The sequence below is a fragment of the Rhinoraja longicauda genome, chromosome 16 (genome assembly GCF_053455715.1).
Source record: "Rhinoraja longicauda isolate Sanriku21f chromosome 16, sRhiLon1.1, whole genome shotgun sequence".
NCBI classification, from domain to species: domain Eukaryota; kingdom Metazoa; phylum Chordata; class Chondrichthyes; order Rajiformes; family Arhynchobatidae; genus Rhinoraja; species Rhinoraja longicauda.
In genome coordinates this window covers 12,631,349-12,643,420 of record NC_135968.1, presented here as the reverse complement: position 1 = coordinate 12,643,420, position 12,072 = coordinate 12,631,349, and the positions used below count along the sequence as shown (strand labels likewise).

General features: G+C 43.5%; 1 protein-coding gene across 1 annotated transcript in view; it reads right to left on the bottom strand.

Annotated features, from left to right (window-relative positions):
• arid5b (AT-rich interaction domain 5B) overlaps positions 1-12,072 on the bottom strand; it is a 145,021-nt gene that overhangs the window by 120,597 nt on the left and 12,352 nt on the right. The window lies entirely within an intron of this gene.

The following is a 12,072-nucleotide window of genomic DNA, read 5'->3' as shown; positions in this document are numbered from 1 at the left end:
CAATTCAATGCTGCAAGAGCTATGACAAGTTAGATGAAGTGATTAAAAAGATGCAGGTAGGCTGCATAATTGACAGGTGCACTTCAAGTTTGAGAAAAATGTAGTTAGATCACATACGACATACAGTACTCGGAAAGTAAGATTGGCATGACTGAGGAAATTGCCGAGCAATTAACAATCACCAAAGAAATAATGAAGTAAGCTAAAATAAGGTCAAAGAAAAAAAGTCTAAGCACCATTGTTTAGTACTAGGCAGATTGAACTGTAGAAGAGTAACAACATAATTGCAATATGATTTTCCCTGGAAGAAGCACTGGGTTTAATCCCAGTTGCCATATTTTGAGAAAGAAATGTAGAGACATTGAAAAGGCAACAAATGACAGATGGTAGCAGATTAGCTTTTTCCTGTCAGCAGGTTGCTGAAGACTCTATCGAACTTCTACAGATGTACAGCAGAGTGCACACTTGTTGCATCACAGCCTGGTTTGATGCTTCAAATGCTCAGGAAATAAGGGGGCTGCAGAAAGTGATGGACATTGCCCGTCCCATCTTGAGTATTGACCACAACACCACTTGGGCCATATCCGGCATGCCTCTCTCTCTCTTAGCTTTAACCTGTTCCCTGCTCCTTCAGTACATCTGGTCTTTCTGGCCGTAGCCCAGACCATCACACAACCCTAACCAAAACCCAACAAGCAAGAATTTCATTATTCTGGTTCCTGCCCTGGTGCACATGACAATTAAATACTCTTGATTCATGAAGACTGAATGGTGGCACAACAGTAGAGTTGCTGCCTTACAGCGCTTGCAGCGCCGGAGACCCGGGTTCGATCCCGACTGTGGGAACTGTCTGTACGGAGTTTGTACGTTCTCCCCATGACCGCGTGGGTTTTCTCCGAGATCTTCCATTTCCTCCCACACTCCAAAGACGTACAGATTCTGTAGGGTGATTGGCTTGGTACAAGTGTAAATTGTCCCTAGTATGTATAGGATAGTGTTAATGTGCGGGGATCGCTGGTCAATACAGACGCGGTCACAGAGAGAACGTGCAAACTCCGCACAGACAGCACCCAAGGTCAGAATCGAACCCGGGTCTCTGGCGCTGTGAGCAGCAGCTCTACCCTTGCTTTTTTAAGGAAAGTCCAGATATACTGAAAGAGCAGGGAATGGAAGTTAAAGCTAAGAGAGCAAGGCAAGCAGGATATGGTCCAAGTACAGTATGAACATCCAGCATGGATTGTGTGGGCCAAATGGACAGTTTCTGCACCACTGCATTTATTGTAATTCTTAAACTATAGTTTCTGACATTTAATATGGTCTCACGAGGGTGTATTAGAAATACTCCAAGTATAATCATAACTTTCCACTGCACCCTGTAATTTACCTTTTTCCTCCTCTTCCTTTCTAGAATATGTTAATTTTTATTTTTTTTTGTTAAACTCAGGGCTCATGTATATGTAACCAATAAAACATACATGCCAAAATGTACCCTTGCAAAACAGTAAAAGCCAAAAGGGCACCATGCCAAACGGAGATGCAGATTAATCACTCCTCATTCCTTTCTGTTCAACAACAAGCTTGCTGCACAAGCATATAGGATATAACCCACATAAGTGCCATCCATCACAGAGGATGAAACAAAAAAGCCAGAAATTTAGACCCATGTAGCTGAGGTGACTATAACCTATTCCGGACAAAGAAAATTAAGTTTCCAGCTAACATAAAATTGATTGCATCCCTAGTCCTTAGCTACTCAACTAGAAACAAATGCCTGGCCCGATCACATTATTTCCTTGTAAAATGAGATGACAACTTCAAAACAGAAAAGAATAATAGGTTTCTTTTCCAAATTACTTTTGAATCAGAAGACTGGAAGATTTAGTGGTTTCCTGTTTCAGCTTGCAAAGTAAAAAGTATAGATACCACATAATTAGACCAGGCCTTTTTCCACAGCAGTTTTTAATCTGTTCTAAAAATGACAACATAATCTAGCCCTCTTTAATAGGATTCAATTAAGATACAAGACTGTTCGTTTCAGAAGGCTCATGCAAAATATCCTCAAAAATATCCTGTAGTGTTCATGTTTAACATAAGTCAAACTATTGTAATTCTGGCTTTCAAATTTATTCTGACTGATTTATTTAGTCTGATTTTATGATGTAAAAATATTTTGCGATGTGCACATTATGAAATGCATTTACAAAGCCTTGGGGCGAATTTATTTCTGTATCAGTGTCAGGGTAAAGAGAATATTACCACAGGTTTCAATTTAAAAAAAAAAGTTTTTAGCGGGTTTGCACATTTCTCTTTCAAAGGGGATAATAAAATGGCCAATAAAGCTTGGTCAAAAAGCTGAGTTTGAAGGAAGGACTTTGAAGGGAGAGCTTTTAGGAGAGAATCCCACAGACCGACGTCTAATTAAAAGGCAGGACTGCAAACCAGGAGCTGGACAGCATGGAGTCAAGGACCTTCGACACAGTTAAAACCCCAGTGCCCCTTTGGGTAACTAATGGGTGAATCTGCCCTCCCGACATTTAGGAGACAGCAGATTTCTCATGACCCCTTGATCACATCCTTTGAACAGTGAGCAAGTGCCGATTCAGCAGAGGAAAAAGAACGACACACTAAATGAGGTCCCAGGAATCAAAACCTGTCGTCATCCCCCGACACAGAGTATGAATAAACAGATGACTACACTTCCCATTCTACCCACGTTGGTATCTGGCCAACAGGTAAACTTCAAGAAGACCGGACAAAAAATGGGATGCTCCTGACGCACTCACGCAAGCAACTAAATTGTGCTATTAGGCACACCTTTCCACGCCCACAGTCTGCAAAACCAAATTAGCCAGAACAAAGTATTTATTTGAATTGAATTCATGCCTCCCCTGCTACTATTCTGGTCCTGAAAGCAGATTTTGGCAGTAACCATGCAAGTCCCCTTCACTTTCAGCTTCACTTGAATGCATATATTCACAGGTGCGATTTAATAAAGGTGGCGAAAGTTGATCAAAGGAATTGGAAGGGTAAAGCCAGCAAAACCATTTTGTCTGCAGGAACCCCAGACAAAGGAGTGCAATCTTAATATTAGAGCTGGGCTAGTCAGGAGTATTTTAAACCAGGAGCTCTCTTCTTCAAAAAACGTCCGAGGCTTTTGATGAGGGGAGTATTAATTAAAAAGTAACAGTTTATATTGATAAATTGTTAGTCGAGGGTAGTAATCAAATGGTTAAAACCAAGGAATTATAAAGAGTTTAGATACAGTCACACCGAAAGTCTTAGACACTGTGGCGCAGTGGTACAGTTGCTGCTTTACAGTGCTTGCAGCGCCAGAGACCCGGGTTCGATTCCGACTACAGGTGCTGTCTGTATGGAGTTTGTATGTTCTCCCCGTGACTGCGCGTGTTTTCTCCGAGATCTACGTTTTTCTCCCACATTCTAAAGACGTTATACTTGACATAAGTGCAAATTGCCCCTTGTGTGTTGTGTAGGCTTGTGTTAATATGCGGGGATAGTTGCGAACTCGGTGGGCCCTTTTCCACACTGTGTCTCTAAACTAAACGAGTATTGCAACAAGGTTGGCCTATTTCTCTTCAACCATTTCTTCCTACATTACTATTTTGAACTTGATATATTTGGTATTGCACAATGGGAGAAAAAAAAAAAAGATGATTTGGCAATAACAACCCATGGTATATAAATGCGATGACGTTAGCTGCTTTTCAAAGTTCTATTTTGACCCAAGGCAACATTGTTGCAGAAGCAATTGGAATACATTATTAAAATTACAGGTATCTATTGCTTCACTGATGCAATAATTACAATTACATATGATTACTGTACCGGTTTGCAAAAACTACTGGAGCCGAAATAGTTTTGACACACAGTTATGACATTTCTTAACCCAGAAATTTGAATCACCTACTGTGTTCACTAAAAAGGCTGAAAAATGATTAATCATAGTTTTCATCGTAGGTTCTATTCCAGCTCACAGAGAAGGAAATAAATAAAATAAAATAATATATTACTCATTTATGATAAGGCCATTATCCTAATGTACTAAAAGTACACTCCACAAAGAGAATGCTAATTGCTATGTAAATAAACGGTTGGAGAATTTAGCATATTGGCAAAATAAGATTCAAACAACCCGATAACATCAAAGTATTTTCCTGACTCCACAAAATATGCCTACGGATGCCAACCAGTGGAACAGAACGTTCAATTTGTAATTGCATTCCTAAAAACATTTGGTTAAAAGACCTAACTTTGAATTCCGACAAGAGCCTTCAATGATAACACACCAGGTTTGTCTGCTCATTGCGTTATACGATTCAAGAGAGCAAAACCTATTCTGATCTGGGACTTCACTTCCCTTAAAGCAGACATTGCAGCATTCTGGGAATATGCAAATACATCACCTTGATTTAAAAATGTAATGTGTAGTAAGGAACTGCAGGTGCTGGTTTAAACCGGAGATAGACACATAAAGCTGGAGTAACTCAACGGGACATTCAGCATCTCTGGAGAGAAGGAACGGGTGATGTTTCGGGTCGAGACCTAATTCTGTCTTATTTTACAATGTTTCTCAAGAATAGAATGGGGCTGTAATGCGGCATCATTGCTGATTATCAATGTGAAGTTGAGGTACAACTCCTACCAACATCTTCCATTACACAGGAGGCACAGAAGACCGCAGATGCTGAAATCTGTAGCAAAATAGCAGGCTGCCGGAGGACCTCCCTCCACTGATATTGAGTTCCTCCAGCATTCTGTACTGTCTTCTTCCATTGCACAGGTGAACCCCACCTTACACTGAGGGGTGGAGGGGGATTGCGTTCCTAGAAAGTGTCCATATCGTGAGATTCCTTGATGCAAAACTGCGCCATTGGTGCATGCATCAAGGTGTTGGAAAAATATAGATTTTGCGCTTATGTTTTTCGCCCTCAGATAAATTCTATGGGAGCGAATTTTATTCCGTAGCACACGTTTTGTGGATTGTGAATTCTGCCGGGGCAAATTGCAGAGTCCGAGCACCAGGGTTCCTTGCAATTTAATTGGGAGAGGCTTCCATCAGCACTTGGAGGTCCATTAAACTGTTCCGCACAGCAAGCCAACATTCAGCCGAGCGTGGATGTTCGTGGATCGGGTTTACACAACAAAGCACCTCTCCTCCATGCACCTTTGCACAAGCTTGCAGACAGGAAGCTTGCTGGGCTTGAAGCGAGTCAGGGTATCCAAAAGAAAGCTGACAAGTAAATACATTTCAGGAGTCTTCTCTGGGTTCCGGGCCGAGACGTACTTTTTGAATTGGATGAAATTGAAAGACGCAGCATGGAGACAGGCCCGTCGACCCACCGTGTCTACGCCGACCATCGGTCACCCGTTCACACTGGTTCTGTGATCTCATTTTCTCATCCACTCTCCACACAGGAGGGGCAATTGTACAGAGGCCAATTAACCTGCACACTTGCACGTCTTTGGTGGAATCTGGGAGGAGACCCGGAATACCTGGAGGAAACCCACATGATCACAAGGAGAACAAGCAAACTCCAAACAGACAGAACTCAAGTTCAACACTGAGGCAGCAGCTCCACCAGATGCACCACTGCACTAAAGGAGGTCCCTTTTAAAGCTCACCACTGAGGGACTGGCTACCTAACAAGTCATAGAACCACACGACTCATTTCTCCTGGTAACGCTGTAAACACATAATGCATGGGGAATGACACTGGTACATTCACAGTTTAACTTTAGAGGTAAAAAGCCAATCCTCACAAGGGCAACTCGTGATCGGAAGTATCAGAATTGTTTTTGTTTAATCATCACGTATCGAGATAGTGACAAACTTACCAACCAAACAAATTATATATGGTTACACCTGGTAGTGCATGAAACAAAATAAACAAGAGTACAGGAGATAGTATTAGCAGCTACAGAGTGTAGGTTAAAAAAATCTGGAAAACGTCAATTTTCACACGGGCAGTTTTAGCAGGCTGAATGTTTGGTCACTTACATTTATAATGGAAATAACCTATGTATTCTTGTCTCGCAGTAATTACAGTGAGACAATGCACAAATTATTTCCTCAGTTTGCTGGAGCTGCACTGGATTCCCTGCATGAGATGGCATTCCCTACGGTCTTGTATTTTATTACATCAGTCGAGCATGAGATGCAATACAGCACAATGACAACCCATTGCAAGCCTCCCCACACCCAAGGTTCTGCTGCCCCGTTACATCTGCCTAACAACTTAGTCCACCAGGTCCCCCGTCTCCTTACTGACCATGAGCTCCACTCATCCGATGCTCTACCGTCATGCACAACCTAAGGTACAGCCTTATTTGTTGAATCGTCAGGAATTTCCTTGGGACAGTGGGGCTCAGAGAATTTCAAAATGTAGAAACAAGGAGCTGCAGATGCTGGTTTACATAAAAGGACACAAAGTGCTGGAGCAACTCCGCAGGTGAAGCAGCATCTCTGGAGAACATGGGTAGGTGACGTTCCGGATTGGGACCCTTCTTAAAGATTGGTAGACTTCAGAATTTCAAAATGCTGGTGACGACATTGTCAAAGTTGCACTGGCCAACTTGGATGAACCCCCTTCAGGAGATCTGCCTGCAACCAAATTGTCATTGCGTTCAATCTTTGTTCAGTTACAGCTCCAACTAAGGCGAGATTGATACTACAATTTTGCAAAATGACAATACTTTGAGTATTTAATTTGGAGGAGCATTGCGTAACACCACCTAGCTCCAAACTCTCACTGATAAACTGAGGATAGCTTGGCTTTCACCTACTCTATATTGTAGATGTGATAATATTCTGCTCTTCATGCAGACTGGAAAATAAACGAATAGAGTCCCACATCTGACATGGACAAAGTTTAGTCTTAAATACTTAAGAGTTTTAAGCACAGAATTAATAGACAGCAGTGCATCAGGAGTGCACGAATGTACTGAAGTGTCGTGCAACCAAGATAGGTTTGCTTGCATTTCCTTGATTAAGGCTGAAAATATAATTTTTCACAGACAATCGTGTGTAACACTTTCAAGTGCCAAAGACACATTAAACGCAACACATTCAAATGCCAGCAGATCTCTCCTGGTGCTGTTCATAGGTAGTTTGTGATCTTGGAATGGGAAGAATGTTGCTGTAGGATGGTGTTAAGCTGAAAGGAGTACAGAGAAAATTTACAAGGATGTTGCCAGGACTTGAGGGGCAGAGCTGTAGGGAGATGTCGGGCAGGCGAGGACTGTATTCCTTGGAGTGCAGGAGGATGAGGGGTGATCTTATAGAACCGTACAAGATCTTGAAGGGAATAGATAGAGTGAATACACAGACTCTTTTACCCAGAATAGGGAAATAAAGAACCAGGGGACATAGGTATTACTGTATGTGAGAGGGAAAAGTTAAATAGAAACCCAAGGAGCAACTTCTTCACACAGAGAGTGGTGGGTATATGGAACGGACTGCCGGAAAAGGTAGTTGAGGCAGTTACTATAATGACATTTAAAGGACGTTTGGACAGGCACATGGATAGGAAAAGATTAGAGGGATATAGGCCAAACACATGCAGGTGGGACTAGTGGAGACACGGCATCTAGGTCAGCATGGACAGGTTGGGCCGAATGGCCTGTTTTTGTGCTGTTTGACGCTATGCTTGGTTGTTCTGTTTAACAACTAATTGCCCTTTGTCTTTAAGGGCAATGGTCAATTTCTTCATGCTAATTACAATTGGTTATAAATTTCTTCAGGTCAATTTAAAGGTCAGTAAACTGCTTCAAATTTTCAATTACTGGGTTAATGACTAGCATTCATGATTATTAATATCATTTTTATAAAAAAGCCAGACATAGAAACCCAAAATTATCTGTTGTGTGTGCGCATGCATGCGTTGGTGTAAGCGTTAATGCATGCATATGCACAAGTGTAAGCATGCATTTCATGTGTGCATGTGCACTTGTATGCATGTGGTGGGAAAGGGACCGGGGAGGAATAAATTGTCAGCTACTTTTGGTATAGGTGACGTATGGATTCACAGTAGAACCTCTTATTTTTCCCATGCCACAATGTTTTACAAGGCAGGCTCACTTTCTTATCTAAACTGCCACATCAATGAACTGCTCCTGAGAATATTGGCTAGCCGAGAAATTCATCTTTTTGAGATTTGAGATGCTGCCTGATCGGTGGAGTTACTCCACTAGGATCTATCGTTGGTATAAACCAGCACCTGCAGTTCTTTTTTTATTACCAGGAAGTCATCTTCGTTCCCCACTGCCCTTCTCAAGCCCATAGCTGACACAAGATCACTGATCTTTACTGGAAGACGGTAGACACAAAATGCTGGAGTAACTCAGCGAGTCAGGCAGCATCTCAGGAGAGAAGGAATGGGTGTCGTTTCGGGTCGAGACCTTTCGTCAGACTGATGTCAAAGGAGGGGGGGGGGGGGACAAAGATAGGATGTAGTTGGAGACAGGAAGACAGTGGGAGAACTGGGAAGGGGGAGGGGAAAGAGAGGGACAGAGGAACTATCTGAAGTTACTGGAAGAGGCATCAATTCCAAAGAGGATGGGTCGCACTCCTCCATGCCCATGTTTCCTCCACTGAATGACGGTGGTGCAAATTAAAACTTCACATAGTTCGCAAAGAGATTCAAATCTAATAGGAACAGCGAGGGGAAGAAATTTGGCATTTTAAAACCTCATCCATTCTCGTTTGCTCTGGATAGTAATCTTACACTCCAAATAGTATTCCCGCAACAATATATTGTATATTTTTAAGTGCTGCCTACAGTTACATTATAAAAACAAGCAAACATATCCTGTGAACCATACTACTCTGTCACTTCCAAGTGTTGCACATATCTTCAAAGAACATATTATTTTGCATGAACACAAGCATCAGATGCAGGGTGCCAACCTTCGCCAAGTTAGCCTCTATTTGAACCAAGTGTTTATGTGACTAGCAAGCTAAAAAAGTCACACCCACTTTTATAAGGGACTAGACCCAGTGGACCCGTTGTGTCCAAATATCTCCTGCGGGCCTCTCCTGGGGAAAACCTAAGGAGAAGCAAAATATAATAAAGCTGCTTTTCACAGTCAACCCGAGACTGACTGCCCTTAGCAGAAGTCAACCGTGATTAGAAATCAGGTTTTCTTTCCTTCAAGGTATTCAAGAGAGAGTTAGATATAGCTCTTAAAGCTAACAGAATCAAGGTATATGCGGAGAAAGCAGAACTGAGGTACTTATTTTGGATGATCAGCCACGATCATATTGAATGGCGGTGCTGGTTCGAAGGGCTGAATGGCCTACTCCTGCAACAATTTTTAATGTTTCTTCCACAATGCATGCAACTGCTGAGGTCAAGAGGGAAGTATTTTCCAGCGGTAGGCAGTTTTGCTGGATATTGGAAGATAGTGGCTCTTGTCCTTGCTTAATATTTAATTTTGAAAAACACAATTCGACAACGAACACGTTGCAGCTTTTGAGGGAAGTTCACCCCCAGCAATTTCCATGGAAATCCCAGCTCTCCTGGGTGCAGTCAAGTGGAAATAAATAGGAAATGACTACTCCAGTTTTTGCTTAAAGAAAATGCCACTTGGTCAATAGCAATAAATGCAGTTCAAAATTGAAAAGGAGATCTATAAATTGGCCTTTTACAGACATGCTGTTTGTGAACACGTCCTGTGGTCTCAAAAGACATAACACTAGATGTAACACCAATGATACGAATTCCAACCAATGAAGAAACTCAAGCTTAAAACCACTTCCTTGATCTACTTCTTCAATATCCAATAAACTGCATGGAAAATTGGTCATGCACCACCAATTGAAAATTGATTTACTATGTCATACATTCAGAAACAGGTTTCGCTAGCACAGCAAGTTGAACTTCGTGAACCAGCTAAGACAAAGAGTTATTTGTACATTTAACAAATAAACAGTAACTTGTATGGCAGCTCAAAAGAACAGCAATTTAAAAGATGGAACCCGACTCATAAAAGCCATTACGATACGATAAAACTTTATTCATCCCCAGAGGGAAATTGTTCTGCCAACATTAAATTGGTTGTTGCAGAACCAGAAGCTAAACTGATCAACTACTCTAAATGGGCCTTTTCGGCACACCAGATTGATTTTTTGCTCGTCTTTGTCAGAACACAGTCTCCATCTTGGCTGTCAGAGTGATCGAGGCACTCGGGGAAAAGGATTGGAGTTGACAGGATCCAAGGCCACACAAGTGCAGAATCAGTGGGAGAAAAGAAACAATAATTTTAAATGCGTTTTGGTCAGTTATTCGTTAAACATTGTCACCAATGTTAGATCATTATTTAGGCTGGAACAGGTGGGAGGTGAGGAGGGGAAGAGTGCAACACAGCACTCTCCAATAAACAAATATGTGTGGCTTTAATATGGGTGCTAAAAGTTCCCCTCCAAAAGCAGGATGACACAAAATCCTTACAAGCTCTGGGCCTTGGATGTGCCCATTCAGGCTTCACATGTCCAATTGTTTATTTCTCACAGGCTACACAAGCTAATGATGTAGACTTCTGCAGCCAGCCAAAACCTTTAAATCCCTCTCAACTTCTGCTCATTATCAGAATGGGTTACAGCTGATGTATGTGGCTCGAGTTTCTTCATAAACTGCAAATGACTAAAATACAAAGATGCCTGTTCAACAAAGCGAACCTTCAATATTTATCTGACAAAACATATAACATAATATTCACTTACTTTAAAAGCATTACAAACCAGACTTAAATCACAATATTAAGAACTTAAGAGCGACATTCTTTCCATGGGGAGAGGGAGTGGGGGGTGCTAGACCAATGCAGGAGAGGATTTGGGGAGTTTTAAGAGGATTGAGGGGGGGATGGAGTGGGTGAGTGGATGGGGGGGGAGGGGAGGAGAGGGGGATAAGGGGGGTTGAGGGGGGATGGAGTGGGTGAGTAATGGAGGAGGGGAGGGTGCTAGATCAATGCAGGAGAGGCTTTGGCTCCATGGCTCGCTCTGGCTGCAGCCCTGGCGCACGGGGCCAAGGTGAGTGGCACCCCTCTCCCCTTCCCTGTCCCCCTTCGCCCGCCCATGACATCGGGAGCCACTCCCCACCCGGCAACGGTCTTCGTCAGTTGAAGAGGGTTGCCGGGCCCGCTGGGGTGGGCTGTGGGAAGTTTTGTTCAAATGTGTTATCTTTTAAAAGTTATTGGCTTTTTAAAGTTTAAAAAAATGACTTTTCCATTTGTCCTGACCGTCAGCCGCATTCGACGTCACAATGGGAACCCAACAGTTGCCCGGCCAATGAGGGTTGAGGGCGAGACGGGAGTCGACGACGACTCCAACAACAACTCTCCTTCTCCTCCACCTCCCACTCCGCCATCTTGTGCGCGCCTCCCACCACCGCGCTGCCCACCGGGAAGTGTAGCCCACATTCCCGCCTAGCCCCAGCGCCCCGGACCATCATCGGACTACAACTCCCAGCAGGCAGCGGGGCACACACACACACTTCCAGGGTAATAGCAGCTTCTTCCCCTCATCCTCCCGCGTCTCCTCCAGGGCCCGCTTCAACCCACGGCGTCGTTGACGACTCGAACAACAATGGTGGCTGCTCTCCTCCTTCTCCTCCTCCTCCAGCTCCGCCATCTTGTGCGCGCCTCCCGCCGCCCGCCAGGTGTCCATGCTCCCGCCCGGCCCCAACGTCCCGGATAATCACCCGACTACAACCTCCAGCGGGCAGCGCGGAACATACACACACACCTCCAAGGTAATAATAATGATGTAATATAAAAATAATAATCATAATACTTAGAATATAATAATGTAAAATGTTATATTGTATATCTATTAATATATATTAATCTCTTGCGGGGAAGGTGGATGTGGGGGGTCTGACTGATGCCCGGGTTGAGGGGGGGATGGAGTGGGTGAGGGGGGTGGGAGGGGGAGGAGAGGAGGAGGGTTAAGGGGGGTTGAGGGGGGATGGAGTGGGTGGGGGGATAGGGGGGGTTGAGGGGGGATGTAGTGGGTGAGTGGGGGGGGGGGGGGGGGAAGGGGGAGAGCTTTGGGCCCAA